The 15,851-nt window shown below is 36.9% G+C and overlaps 1 protein-coding gene across 6 annotated transcripts in view; it reads right to left on the bottom strand.

Annotated features, from left to right (window-relative positions):
* Window positions 1-15,851, bottom strand: part of Rhea (Talin_middle and talin-RS domain-containing protein rhea) — a 139,932-nt gene that overhangs the window by 117,957 nt on the left and 6,124 nt on the right. The window contains exon 2 of one of the 6 annotated variants that reach the window (XM_076429429.1): window positions 6,625-6,718. The exons of the other annotated variants lie outside the window; for them this stretch is intronic. The gene's annotated coding sequence lies outside the window, so the exon portion shown is untranslated. The remainder of the gene's footprint in view (window positions 1-6,624; window positions 6,719-15,851) is intronic. 6 annotated transcript variants of the gene reach the window in all.

Consider the following 15,851-nt stretch of genomic DNA (forward strand, 5'->3'; position numbering starts at 1 on the left):
TTAAAGAAATCTACAGGGTCATCCGTTTTTAAACGGCCAAACGTTAACCAGCTGTAGAGGACCCCAAATGGAACAACTTTTACCCCCATCATTTTTTTTGTTTCGGCTTTGATTTCCAGATAATTGCAAAAAACCGTCATTTTTTGAGTTTACATAAAATTAAATATCTCAGGACTCCAATGATGAATCTTGATGGTTTTTCCTTTGTTTAGTTTAAAATAAGTAGGGGCATCTTTTTTATTGAATAAACTTTTTTGTATGACCTTCGGATCATGGTTTTTTTTGACGTGGGGCACAGCGCCACTTTCCAACTTATTTCTTTCAGGCTCCACGGTGTGCCCCACGTCAAAAAAACCATGATCCGAAGGTGATACAAAAAAATTTATTGAATAAAAAAGATGCCCCTACTTATTTTAAACTAAACAAAGGAAAAACCATCAAGATTCATCGTTGGAGTCCTGAGATATTTAATTTTATGTAAACTCAAATAAATGATGGTTTTTTGCAATTATCTGGAAATCAAGGCCCAAACAAAAAAAGGGATAGGGGTAAAAGTTGTTCCATTTGGGGTCCTCTACAGCTGGTTAACGTTTGGCCGTTTAAAAACGGATGACCCTGTATATTTCCAGCAAGTTTTTCCTTCGCGCAGCAACGGTCTCTACCGTAAATGTCATCTACGGGGTGATGCTGGGAACTGGGAGCTTTATCATTGACAAACTATTAAATAAACATGTTTGTCAAATATACAGTATTATACATTAATGCTCATTTTCAAGTATACATAGAAAAAAATGACACAGGAATAAATCATATGTCCTAACTTCCTATGACCTTATTTTACCACGTTTTTACCACGCTTATATTATTAGCTCGCTTTCTTGCCTGTCTGTACAGTACAAATTTTGAAATTGATTTTAAACGAACTTCCCGGTGAGCTAGAGACTTGAAATTTTAAACATAGCTCAGAACTGGATGACAAAGCAATATCTTTACAAAATTGTTAAAAAAGCCTATGCGTTTAAGAGATATAAACCATTAAATTTAACCGTTACACCTCTCCGCGCGACGCTCGCTAGTACGTGATCGCGTTCAGCGATCCCCACTCCGCGCGACAGCGCTCCCTACTCCAGTACGCGTTCCCACTCTGACTCATTGTCTCCTCTTTTTTGAAAAATGAGATCGATTGGTTTAACAAAACAACTGGCTGCATTAACGAAATAAAGTGCAATTGCACCTGGTATTCACCCTGCGTACAAACGTATCTAAAGACATAACAATAATATTTTATAATTTTTGGATCAGAATATTTCTCCAAACTACTGTAGACCTCTCGTGTACAATCATTCGAGTCAAATCAATCTTGAACTAGAGAAAGAACTGTAACTTCCATTTGATCGAATCGAAAACCATTTCTCAAAAAGTTCTGGATCTGATTTTTCTGGGTGTTTCAGTCTCAGCCGATTATGCATCATGCGCCTGGCTGCGGGCCGAGAGTTTCGTGCTCTATTATCATTTTCGTGGAATCACGTGCGTGCAAGAGTTGCGCGTCTCATGCACACACATTGAGCCGCATATACAGGCAGTCTCATAATTGATGGCGCTCACTTTAAATCGGAATAACTTTTTTACGAATGGACCAAACGACTCCAGTTTTTCTGCCTAGCTGGATTAGTTTCCTAGAGGACATGTTATAAAAATTTTGGAAAATTTCGTTTCGTCTAAATTTCGAGAAAGATGGAAGTTCCTTTTTGTAACTTTTTTATTTGTGCTTGTAACAAAAATTTAGGACATGTGCTTTGTACATTCTAATTAAGCATTCGTCTTTACAGACTGATTAAACATTGCCATTTCATTGGTGGACTATATGATAATATTAATAATAATCAATAATAATAATCATATTTATTAACATTTACTTTGTAGTGTGCTTATTGCAAAGTAAAATTTTATACAAGAGTATCAAGAAACTAAATTAAAATTACTACTTTATTATTTATTAACATTTAGTTTGTAGTGTGCTTACTGCAAAGTATATTTTTGCACTTTTGGCTGCTCTTTACTTCACCGGACTCAAAATTTGTGCCGTTCTCCTATAAATTATAATGTATTTGGTATGTAATCCAGTAGATTTGTACCCGAGGCGGCTGCAGATCGAAGTTTCAATCCTGTAGGATCAATGGTTCAGGAGTTATGCTTGTTTAAAGTTGTGCATTTTTCAGTGTTTTTGATAGGTAAGGGCGCCGCCATATTACCTTGTAGTGACCGAACAGAATAATTAATTAGTTGGTTGGTGATTTAGGTAGAGGGAGGGGCAAGGCCCGGCGGTTCTGCTCGGTACCATACCTGTCAAAAACACTGAAAAATGCACAACTTTAAACAAGCATAACTCCTGAACCATTGATCCTACAGGATCGAAACTTCGATCTGCACAAAGGCACAAATTTTGAGTCCGGTAAAATCCGGTTTACCCTAAATTAGTATTAATTACTACTTAAATTTTCGTTACAAGAGCAAATAAAAAAGTCGTGAAAAGCAAGTTTTATTATCTTCTTTGTGATTCAGATTAAACGCAATTTCTCCAAAATCTTCATCACGTGTCATCTAATAAGCTAATCCATCTAGCTTGGCGGATAAACTGAAGTAGTTTCGTCGATTTATGAAAAATGTTAATCTGATTTAAAGTGAGTGCCATCAATTGTAAGACTAACTGTAGCTACCAAGTCTGCGATACTATTTTCAAACGTTCGGCAACCGTATTATACACGCGCGGGACATACGCACGACGCTATTTATACACTTCGAACCGGAACTGTATTTTCCAGGCTCGGACAAGACCCGATGACTTCACGAAAACAGCGCTGAGGGTGTCGAAAGGGTTACACCAGGTCACTCGCGTCGAAAGGACGTAACCTTTTGAGAAGCATACCGAGTGGAGCAACAACTCCGATCACTAGACTGCGCATTTTATACATTTATGCATTTATACATTTGAATTTCTTTTACGGCACCCCCAGGGTGTTTGTAACAAATAATTTAAAAAAAGTCTGTGCAAAATTTGAGTGCCCACAGGTAAAGGGAAAACATGCCCCAAGGCGCTTAAACATTAAAACAATTAATTTATTGCTCGTAGAATCGTTTTTCTGTAATGTCTTCTAAACTATTTGCCGCGTCAGAAAATATGTTCAACAAAACCTGTAGATCTGGACAGGCTTCATCTTTTATGTCCTATTACCTTTTGGAGATCTTTGTGCAAAATAAAAATGTTTTGCATTGATTGTGGGTAGCAGGAATAACATAAAAATTGATTTCATCCCTTAATGACTGTGTTACATTAAAAGCAACATTGCAACATCCTTGAATTTTTTTAATCTCTAACTGTTTTAAATTTTACCCAATCAATTTCTTGTTAGCCTACTAGCTGCAGTCTCTACTGATCACACATATTTTAAATCAGAATAACTTTTTTATGAATGGACCAAATAACTTCAACTTCTCTGTATGACTAGAAGAAGTAGTTTAGTAAATGATGTCTAATAAAAATGTTGAAAAAATACATTTGGGCGGAATTGTGAAAAACAGTAGCAAAAATTGATTTTTACAACATTTTTAGGGGGGCCAATAAAAATAAAAATTTAAAAGATATGTTTTGTAAACTCGTATAGATAATAATTTCTGGAAATTTCATAGAAATTGGTCAATTGGTTTACGAGTTATAAACGATCAAAAGTGGTAAAAATTGCAATTTTTGATGATTTTCGGCCTACAACTGCCATTTTTACCACTTTTGATCGTTTGTAATTCGTAAACCAATTAATCAATTTCAATGAAATTTTCAGAATGTATACATATAATTTACACGAGTTTACAAAACACATCTTTTAAATTTTCGTTATTGGCCCAGCTAAAAAAGTTGTAAAAATCAACTTTTACTATTGTTTTTCACAATTTCGACCAAATGCATTTCTTTAACATATTTATTAGACGTCATTTACTAAACCAATTCTTCTTGCCTTACGGAGAGATTGAAGTCGTTTGGCTTATTCATAAAAAAGTTATTCTGATTCGAAATGTATGTGATCAGTAGACAGCGGATCTTTACGCAAAATAAAAATTGTCTTCGTCAATTGCAAGACACAGAAGCCATATAAAACTTTCTTTCTATTTCCAACAATTTTGATAAATCGAGAATACCATGGGCGTTGTTAAATTGATCTTAATGACTTTACTGTTTTAAATTACATCCATCGATTTTTGTCATAAATGCATAAAATCCGCAGTCTAGAGATCAGTTATGATACCATGGCTTCACACAAGCGTCATTACAATTCAAACAATATCTAAATATTTTTGATTCATACATTAAACTCGACGCAACGTTTAATTTCACATTTCCCCAAAATAAACAGATAATTAGCGGCGCGTCTAGAATTTTACTGTGACTGTTGTTAGACGCTTCAATGATTTGTTAAAATAGCACACAATACATCAGGGTCGGTACAAGCTACTCAAGACTACTGCACAGCCTCGAGTTAGACTACACGGAGTTTATAAACACTTCTGGTCCACGGTAGTATTCAACAAAGTTCGTCCCGAAACGGGGTTCTCAAAATCTCACGAATCTCGACCGAATCCGATCGTTTCCGGACCCGAGTGTTGCGCAACCGTGATTTTGTGCCCTCGCAGACTCTTGATTAACATTTTTGCCGATCTAAATCGAAGTTTTGTTACTCGCTCAAACTATTCACTGAATATGAAATATTCCATATGGATCTAATAATAAATACTTTCATATAGAGTGTTCGTATCAGCATGCATGTTACTCTGCACAGTATAATTGAATTGTACAACTCTAAATAACTGTCAATATCACAAACAAACACAAACAACTCCAAGCTCAACTTTAAATAACTCTGTTATTGTGTAAGGTAAACACAGTTCGAATTCCAGGGACATGTCAATACAGGATGTCCCAAAATTCGTGAAAATCCCGAAAGGGAGTGGTTCCTGAGACCATTTCAAGCGACATTTTCCTTTGCAAAAATGTTATCCGCGGCTTTGTTTAGGAGTTATTAATGAAAAACACGGACCAATCAGAGCGCGAGCTGGACGCGAGTTGCCACAGTCGGCCCGACGCACAGTGGGCCAAAACGCCAATTTAGCTGATAAAAAATCATAGAAATCAAACGAAATCATAGAATCAACTCCTTTCGAAAAAAACTAAAAATCTAAAAAACTACTTGACCAATATGGACCAAAATCTAATCAGCTCTAAGTTACGACGGGGCACATCGATTGCATCATTTATCATTCTGATCGCGTTGTTACTTTTTTAGAAAACGTTAACGAAAAATTTGATAACATAGAAACAGACATACGCACGCGCACACACACACACACACACACACACACACACACACACACACGAACATTTTGCTGAAAATAGTCTAAAATGACTGCAATGACCATGAAACGTGAAGATCTGCTAAAAAATCGATTTTCGATTTTCGGGGTCATTACAATAACTTCCCTATAAAATCGGGAAGTTAAAAAATCAGAGAAAGCCTATATTGAAAATTAAAAAAGTACGTTTTGTGTATCCGTTTCAATATATAGATCCTGGAAATTTTATCGAAATCGATCTTGTAAAATAAGCTACTAACGTTTTATCAATTGTTACGTGGCGTTTAACCCCTTGCCGTATTTTAACGAGTCACACTCGTCATGAAGATTTCAAACGAAGTCTAACAAATACGAATGTTACGCCTTTCTTTTTAAATGAAATAAAATTTTAATCAATATTTAAGCAATAAAATAAATGTAGCCGCACGACATTTTTGGAGATGAAGACGTTTTAATCACTGTAACTGCAAAGAAAATGGTACGGCAAGGGGTTAAAAGTAGACTCAAGCTTGTTTTACTCATTTCTGTTTTGTACTTAACACTTTACCGATCGGTGATTGTTGCATAATTTTGAAAAATCTATGGTACATGGCTAAACACTTCTTAATTAAACCTCCAACGGCAACAGCAATTTTCATTGTGAACTAACAACTCACCCTTAATAACGTCATCTAATAGTTTCATTTAAGATTACAATGCAAAAGAAAATTTCTATACTTTCTTTTGGTACAGCACGATTATTGAAAATCCTATTAATAGGCTACCGGTAGGTAAAGTGTTAAATTCATTAACTATGTCCTTCCAGGTTATGTAATTTATAAATATGCATGAGTGACTTCCAGAGGTTATTTGCTGCGACATTTCCATTTGCAGAAATGTGAAAAACACGGCGCGCGTGAGAGTCTGGCTCGGCGGCAAGTCCCTCTGAGCGTAGCGTTGGTGTCGCGCCGCGGTGAAACAGTGAACAAGAGAAAGAGTAGAAATAGCATAGACATATAGAGATAGACTGCGCCGTCTTATGGGCGAGTTGAAGCCCACAATGGCGGCGCGCGGTACAAAGCTGATGTGTCGGTGTGTCGACACATCAATTAGAAAGAGAGCGCTATGGACCCCGGCTAATGCTCTCTTTCTCTCGCACGCCGCCATTGTGGGCTTCAGCGCTTCGTACAGGCCGCGCAGTCTATCTCTATATGTCTATGAGAAATAGATTTAATTAGAACTCACTTATTCATCCGTAGATACAATTGCTGCTGCGAAATTGTCACTGGGCCATCCGGAGACTGCGCAGCTCACTTCAAGTATACGGCAGTGTCGAAAGCTGAAGGACGTACGATCAGGTCAACGAACTGCACAGCTGACGGTAGCAGTGATGCCATATGAGGGGAGTCACGGTGAAATGATGTACCCCTTCTTTGATGACGGGGAATGAGTGGGACGAATGGGAGTCACGTTGCACGTGCGCGATGGGGACCGTGGAGTGTGCGCCTGCGCACGGTGCTGGAATGAAATAGTGGAAGGGGTATGTAGGAGAGTACGGGAGCTTGATACGGAGCTCAATATGGCAACACTGGACGGTAGATAACAACAGCGAGCTTCAAATTTGCACGTCTTTAGAGATGTTTTCTCTACCGCGGTTCGAAGTACACTGAGTCAACGTAAAATTTTTCTGAAGAGTTTACGGAGGGTATTGTGCATGTCGAACGACAAGGTGGTCAGAAAAAAAACTGAACACGAGACGAACCGCTGTAATAATAAAATTTATGGCAATCACATGGCAAGACATTGTCTGTTCTTCTTTTAGAAAGGTTCTTAAGAGAGGAATAGGACAATAGAGAGTCATGAACGCCACGCGTACTTGACATTTCTACCTCTTGCTCGATAAAAGGACAGATTTTTTTCGAACTGTTGCCCATCGACTTGCGTACCAATCTGCAGGGGAAAAAAACGAAACATGTGATTGCCATAAATTCGAATCTTACAGCGGCCCCCTCGTGTCTCATTTTTTGCCCTCCCTAAACTCTTCGGAAAAATTTTGCGTAAATCAGTGTCGTTCGAACCGTGGTAAAGAGAACATCTCTAAAGAATTGTCAATTCGAAGCTCCCTAATATGTGTGTTTCTAATAGTAAGTAGTTTTAACAGCAGTAGCGTGTTTGTGAAGTGAAAGTGACAGTCCGGATCGTTGATTTGACCGTGCAACTTTTGGCACTGCGGTACATCTGAAGTCAGCTAGTCTCCCAATTGTCCAGTGACACACATTCCGAAGCAGCAAGTGCATTTACGGCTGAATAAGTAAGTTCCGGTTAAATGAGTTTTTACTCGTTCTCTTGTTCATTGATTCACCGCGGCGCGATACCCAACGCTACGTTGCGCTCCGATTAGTCCGTGTTTTTCGTTAACACTAACGGATATACATTGTTTTCTAAAAATTACAAGACTGAACTTATTTAGATTTTTCACAATTTTTATAGTAATACGTGACTAAATAAAGAAATTTATTCAATAATTTCTGATGGAAGCATCTTCATAATTTCAATAATTAAAAAATAAAAAATGTGAAACCGGTCGTGGTACGGTTAGTGCCACTGTTAGTACCCCTACGCTTCCGGCCCGGTCATGTGACGCGTTTCGTCTCTGTCGTGTATGTGTCCGGTACTGGCGGCAAGAGAGAGTAACTTTTTCCCCTCAATTCATGCTCCCTCCCCTCATCTGGCGACTCTCGATCAATTTGAAGATAAAAGGGTCTTTCATTTAGAGGTATAATTTCAAATTTGTTTACTGTTACTTTTTGAGATTAGTGAAATTGCAAAAAAAGACAGAGTTTTTTACAATTCAAAATTACACTCCTCAATGGAAGACCCTGTAGAAGGATTAAATTATTGGTGCAACAAGAGTCGAGCGTGACACACGTATAAATAAAAAGAACAATTGATCTGTTCACAGGATGTTCCATTGTAACTTTTCGAGGTTATTGAAATCGCAAAAAAAGGTAGAATTTTTTATCATTAAAAATTAATTCTCCTCAATGTGGAAGACCCTGTAGAAGGATTAAATTAACAGTGTTACGAGTCGAGCGTGACGCACATAAACGAAAAGGTAAATTGATCGGAAGTTAGTTCTTAGAAATGTTAATGTAAATTTACATTTTGATGGGATAGGTCTGGGTTGGGTCGTACGTGGTGTGACGAAGCTTAGATAAGATAAAATTTCGCGTGCGTACAGTCTTCATAGGTTCGCTAGATCGCGAATAGTATAAAAAAGATGGAGTTCAATGGAAGTTTCTGTTTTATTCGAATTTGTTGTTTCTGTAAGCTACAAATATACGGGGTGTACCAGATAAAGTGTTACAAGCTGTTTTCTCAGATAATCTAACGAAGATATCGAATTAATTTATTTTTTTAATTAAATGGGGTTAAGGAGGGCTAACATTTTAATGTGTATTAAATTTTTTGAGGAAAAAGGGGGCCCCAACATTTTTTAAAATGTTTTCATTTAAATTTAAATTCATTTAAAAAACTCTTTTAAAAGCATTTACTTAAACTTTTTTTTATTGCGCATAGTTATAGCGAACAATTAAGATTAATAACAATTTGCAGCCTAATAAATGCGCAAGATGCCGTATAAGTGACGAGTTCGATTACTTGTTGATAGATCAATGATCGGAGATCCTTGAAATCACTTGATCGCTGTTCAGTTCTACTATAAATCAAACGAGTCGAAGATACAATTTAAATATGTGTCCGCTGAGGTTACCAGAGTTATCGGTAGCGACTGCATGAATAACGATTAATTCATGCGAGTCTGAATGGTAGCTTTTATACATGGGCAATAACATCATTCACTGTGCAATTGTAATTTTGCGCAGTTCAATTGAAGATGAACAAAACACACCGTTACAGTAATTGAAATGTTTAATAAAGCATATGTATAGCATTCTGTCTAGTATTTCAAGTATTCGGATCCATTTTACCAACTATTATGAGTCTACAAATTTTTCTAGAGCATATTTTTTATAATCTTGTATAATGAATTCGGTATATCGGTGTGTGACCACTACTAATCGTGAAGTACATGTACAAAACATTGCCTAAGACGACTGTACACTTACTGCCACAGAAGATACAGATACACAGTAATTTTAAACAATTTTTTCATCGCGTTATATATTTATACGAGTCTACTGTGTTCATTATTTTTTTATGGGACTTTCGCCAACTTATTTGTGGAACTTTTCTAATGAGAATTACATTAAACACGATATAACTTGAACTGTATTTAGTGGTTTAATACTAGAGCTACCGGATGAGTCAAAATAACGTGCTCTTCAGAGATTTACTCTATTAGCAATATTAAAATTATAAATACGTTTTCCTGAGAAATTTTTTTAGTCAACTTCTGTATTGAAGTACATATTTAAACAAAACTGGTACAAAATCTAAACAAATGCAATTTTGTCATTATTAGACTGCGGATATTTATGCATTTTCCAATTTTTGTAGACAAATTTTAAGAAAGCGCAATAAAATGAAATCTTACATATAAGTTCTGGTCCATTGTAGATCCAAAACAAATCAAGATTGTATAAAATTCTACCGAATTTTATATTCTAGCCTTTTTTTTTTAGAAAATTTGCATAAGCAATAAATGCATAAAGATCCGCAGTCTAGTGATTACACGGTCCAACAAATTTCAACTTTTTCTATGTTCGCTAATTACTGTTGGGTCCTTCTTATAGAGTTTTTTGCGCTGATTCCGAATCTGTCCTTAATTTTTTTCAACTTTAAACAAATATTGTGATGTTATTATAAAAGATATTGAATTGTACTTTACAGCAAAAGATTCTCCAGACATTCCCGAATCCAGTGATACCCAATATTAATACATTATGATTGTTTAAACATGTTTAAACAATGATTAAAGACGGAGAGACGCCACTTTTGCACCAATTTTAGAGGATATTGTTCAATTTATCTCAAAAAATAAGGGTCCAGCGGAAAATCGAATTATACCACTCGATAGAGCAGACTTTGGTAATTATACAGAAAAGTACTGCCCACTCCGATTTCGATGAAATTTAAATATGTTATGCAGCAACACATTCTGAACAGCTTTTTCCTTTTCCAATATAGGGGGCTCGCTTTTAGTTTTCGAGATATTTGCAAAAAACTATCGCGAATACTGTATTGAATTTTTCGTATTCCTGCACGCTGCGCTGCAACGTAGGTCTGTTTCGGTGCGACGTTTGTTTACATTTTGACCCTGTAGAGATAAGAGAGAAAACAGGAGGGCGGCGGAAAGGGCCAGCCTGACACCACACACACCCACCCAGTGTTTCACACGCACCCACTGTTTCTAAATTATACTCTAGATTCTTACGTATTTTCACGTGCTGATTACGAATATGATATTGAAAATTTGCGCAAATGTTAATTTCTTAACGGAAACCTTCTTTTTAGAAACACTGGGTGCGTGTTAAGCACTGGGTGGGTGTGTGTGGTGTCAGGCCGGCTCTTTCCACCCTCCCGTTTTCTACCTCATCTCTACAGAGTCAAAATGTAAACAAACGCCGCACCGAAACAGGTTTACGTTGCAGCGGAGCGTGCAGGAATACGAAAAATTCAATACAGTATTCGCGATAGTTTTTTGCAAATATCTCGAAAACTAAAAGCGAGCCCCCTATATTGGAAAAGGAAAAAGTTGTTAAAAATGTCAATATCTATAACATATTTAAATTTTATCAAAATCGGTGTGGGCAGTACTTTTCTGTACAATTACCCAGACTTTTATCATAAGAAACCTCCCTGTCAAGTTTTTAACGTCGACATTTTTTTCGAACCAGAAAGCAAAATATCTTCGCCCGACATGAGTTGCCGCCAGTGGCGCAGTTAGACCTTTAGTCTCTCCGCTTTTGTTTAAGCATGTTTAAACAATCATAATGTATTAATATTGGATATCGCTGTATTCGGGAAAGTCTGCAGAATCTTTTGCTATAAAGAACAATTCAATATCTTTTATAATAACACCACAATATTTGTTTAAAGTTGAAAAATATGTTTTTTTTTCAAAGTCATGTTTCTCAAAAACTGTGCGTGTAGGAAAAAAATTAAGAACAGATTCGGAATCAGCGCGAAAAACTCTACACATAAGAACCACCCAACAGTAGTTGTGGAACAATATTGGTGTTGGACAGTGTTATTATAAGGCAATATATACCAATTGCGTTTAGTGCTCGGTAGTACTAGTGTTAATTAACGGTATGTAGTGCGTCTTCGGCCGCGCGGCCCGTGTTTACACGCGCTGTCCTTTTCTACAAGAGATCCCTACTTCGCGTGTATGTAAATACACGTGTACACGTGTAGCACACGAATCCGGATCTCAACCCGTGTAATAATTAACGTTAAGAATCAGTGAATCAGATCCGTTCGGCACATTCGAGACTTCGAGACCGGCGAGTGATGTTTATGTTTTTCGTTTGAGATAGTCGAAAAGGCTTCGATAGGAAAACATAAACATAAACGCACCAGTGGCCGGACTCGAACATGCCGAACGGGTCCGTAGTCACAGGAGTAGACTCGTCTTTTCAGGATTGTTCGGGATGTGCCTTCTCATTTGTCAATAATGCAAGTATCGGGCTTTTCAGTAGTCAAAAGTGCTAGATAAAAGATCAATCTAGACCGCGATCGCCCTGAAAAGTCCTATTTTTACGTTTTCGAGGCGTAATTTGCATTATTCGGAAGTATAACGCTGCGCATGTAGCAATTTTCATAAAGCTGCGACAGCTACATGCTGCCGAATAATGCAAACTACGCCTCGTAAACGTAAAAATAGGATTTTTTAGGGCGATCGCGGCGTCGATTGATCTTTTATCTAGCGCTTTAGACTACTGAAAAGCCCCATCTTTGCATTATGTATTGAGAATTGAGAACGCGCATCTCCCGTAGCCTTGCAATCCTGGAAACGAGTCTACCCTCTTAATTTCTTACTACATACATACACGGTTCACGTGCGACGTGTACACGTGTATTTCAGTACGCGTTCGAAACCACGATCTCTATTTTCTACGTTTGGCGCGGTGCGCGAGGTCACAAAGAAATAGTAGAACCACAGGATCTAAGCTTTGGTGTATTTCCAGGCTTTACTGCATTTACAAACACAAAGTCCCAAGAGGATCACAGCATTGATTAATTGAAAACTGTTCAGCTACAGTAGTGTACTCAGAAACATTTTATTTCTAAGCAAAACTTTACTGCATCTTCAAACACATAGTTCCAAGAGGATCACAGCATTGATTAATTGAAAACTGTTCGGCTCCATTAATGTTCTCAGAAATATTTTATTTCTAAGCAAGACTTTACTGCATTTTCAAACACATAATACCAAGAGGATCACAGCATTGATTAATTAAAAACTGTTCGGTTCCATTAGTGTTCCTCAGAAATATTTCATCTCTAAGCGAGACTTTACTGTATTTTCAAACATATAGTCCTAAGAGGATCATAGCATTGATTAATTAAAAACTGTTCGGCTCCATTAGTGTCCTCAGAAACATTTTACATATTCCCGTTTCTCTGATGTCGGCACATGTCCACGCAAAAAGCATCGATTCCGAGCATTAGAGAATTGCAAATTCCACCGTGTCAAACAACCAGAAGTAGATTTTTACGAGGAGATTTCGGTTCCGGGCAATTCGCTCAGATCGCGATATCGCAAATGGAAATCTTTATCGGGAACGAGCGAAACGATCGACGGTTTTCTGGTCTCGCGAGGCTCTTCGCAGGAGAGCCGATCGGAAAATAAAGATCGTCACTCCGGATAAATTCAATGAACGCCTAAATGTCGGCTTCTCAACAGACCCTCGTTCGACGACGGTAATTAAATTGCGAATCTGGCTCGACTCCACGGAAATAAATCTGCGGCCGAGCGTCGGGCACGCGTCGCGCGAATTAAGAACTCTAAATCCGCGAGCGTTCGGCAAACACGGCGCAAAGGTTTATCGGCGAGCATCCGGGAACGAAAAATCAATTCCTTTCCAGTTTGGCGCGATATTTTTCGTGCTCCACATTCGTTATCAGTAGACTGCCGATCTTTATGGTAAATGAACATTGTGAAAAACGAGAGTCAACCAAAGGGTATCTCAAAATGATCTGACATTTTAAATTGCGCGCCATTTTTTTTTCGTGGCGAACGTAGAGTACTGATCTTTGACAACTGGCATCAGGAAGTATTGGAGTTTTAGTCGTGGAGAATTACACGATCGAGCAACGCATAGAAATGGTGAAAATTTTGCGGCGATGTGAATTGGCCACGAAGATCGTGCGATTCGGCGCCATTGGACTTCTTTCTTTGGGGTTTTCTGAAAGGAAAAGTGTATGCCAATGATCCGCAGACCATTCCGGAGCTCAAAGAAGCAATCGGACGCACCATTAATGAGATTAGTCCGCAATTATACTAAAATGTTATTGACAATTTCGTCAAAAGAGTGAACCTTTGCAAACAGGGACGAGGCGGCCATTTATCGGATATAGTGTTCCACATATAACCTCCATGTTTGTACCTTATATTAATATAAAAACATTCGTACTTCTCAAATAAATAATACGTTTTATTAATGAACTAAAATGTCAGGTCATTTTGAGACACCCTTTAGAAACCTATGGTAGACCACCGTATAACGCCGTCAAAGTGCACCTCAGTAACTCGAAGGGAAGGGGGAAAATCTTCGGGTTATACGGAGTGTTCCAAAAATGTTGTACTTCCTGAAGACGATTCCTGCGGTGATTTGAAACGACTTTTTCCTTTGCGAAAATGTTCTCCATGGCTTTGTTTCCGAGTTATTAACGAAGAACTCGGACCAATCAGAACGCGGCTACGTTGGACCAATCCGTCCGCTGTAGCCGCGCTCTGATTGGCTCGCGTTTTTCGTTAATAACTCGAAAACAAAGCCACGGAGAACATTTTCGAAAAGGAAAAAGTTCCTGCAAATGGTCTCAGTTTGTATATGTATATTTATAGGCTCGATAAAATTCAAGTGTAATCTGTAAATAATTGTTTTTCATCCCAATTTCAGCTTGTATTTCCCTGCGTTTTGATTATGCAAGTATTACTATTATTAGACTGCCGATTTTATGCATTTATAACAAAAATTGATACGTACAATTTAAAGCAGTGGACATATTTAAAAAATTTAAGAACATCAACGTATTAGTTTCAGTTCAATAAAATAATTAAAACAGGAAAGAAATTTTTACATGATCTCTGTGTCTTTGAATCGACGTAGACATCTTTTATTTTGCATAAAGAGATATCAGTCCATTCGAGGCAACTTATCGCAAAATATCTCCTTAACTATTAAAGCTAAGATCAATATTACAGTTCATATTTCATTACTCGAAATTATGCAATTTGATTCAATTGAAAACATTCTTTTCATATATGACGAAAAATGTCTACAATTCCATTCAAAGAAACAAAATTGACAATTTTAAACAAAGTAAAAATTGTGTAACTATTGCACATACATGAAAGTCCGGTATGCCATTATTTGTTCCCTCGAAGCTATGCAACTTTTGTTAATAAAAGTTTTGTTATTAAAAGTTCGAGGTGTGCAAATTACATGAATTACGTGAAATAATAATTATTATAATCCAGTTTTAAATATATGAAGTGTTTTAAATTAATTTATAATTTGAATTTGATATATCTCCAAGAATTTTGCAATCCCTTAATTGAAAAACCATTCTTTTAGCAAAAGAATTAGTAAAAATGACCATGAAAAAAGTATTCTATCGGTGAATAGTTTAAATTATAATATAATATTTCTCTGTAATTATTATGGCTACCGACAGAATGTAATTTAATAAACATACTGTATTTACGTTTGTCTTTAATACACTGTCATTATTGACAATAAATTCACCTTTAACTTGGAAGCTGGGGTGTCATAACTAAAAAACGAAATTGAACAATAAAATTCAATCACCCTATAGATAAAAATTTTTTTGTCAGACCTCGGTTCAATAAGTTCTTTATTCGGTGTAAAAATTTCTATCAATTCGTCGGTCAAAAGCCCGTAAAAGAACGAAATCAATTTTATTTCAGCAACCCTCAAAGCACTGGGATTAATTGAACACCGAGATCATGTTGCGCTCCATTTTTACGAAAGCCTATAAAAAATGCATATAATAGATCTCCGTCGAAACAATTCTCGCGATAAAAATTTAAACCTAAAATTTAAAAAACAATAGACTAGCTAATTAAAAACAAAAATTAAAAGGCAGCATACGAAAAAGACATTGTTTTCCGATGTATGTATTTCGTGTTCCATCCGTTCCCTATTTTATCTACGAGAAAATAATAGTCAATAAAACTGCACAATAACTAAAGATGTATAATAATTATTCCGCATTCCTTCCATCTAATGAAAAATATCGATAATAGAGCGTTGTAGTAATTA

This window comes from Lasioglossum baleicum, chromosome 8, assembly GCF_051020765.1.
Source record: "Lasioglossum baleicum chromosome 8, iyLasBale1, whole genome shotgun sequence".
NCBI classification, from domain to species: domain Eukaryota; kingdom Metazoa; phylum Arthropoda; class Insecta; order Hymenoptera; family Halictidae; genus Lasioglossum; species Lasioglossum baleicum.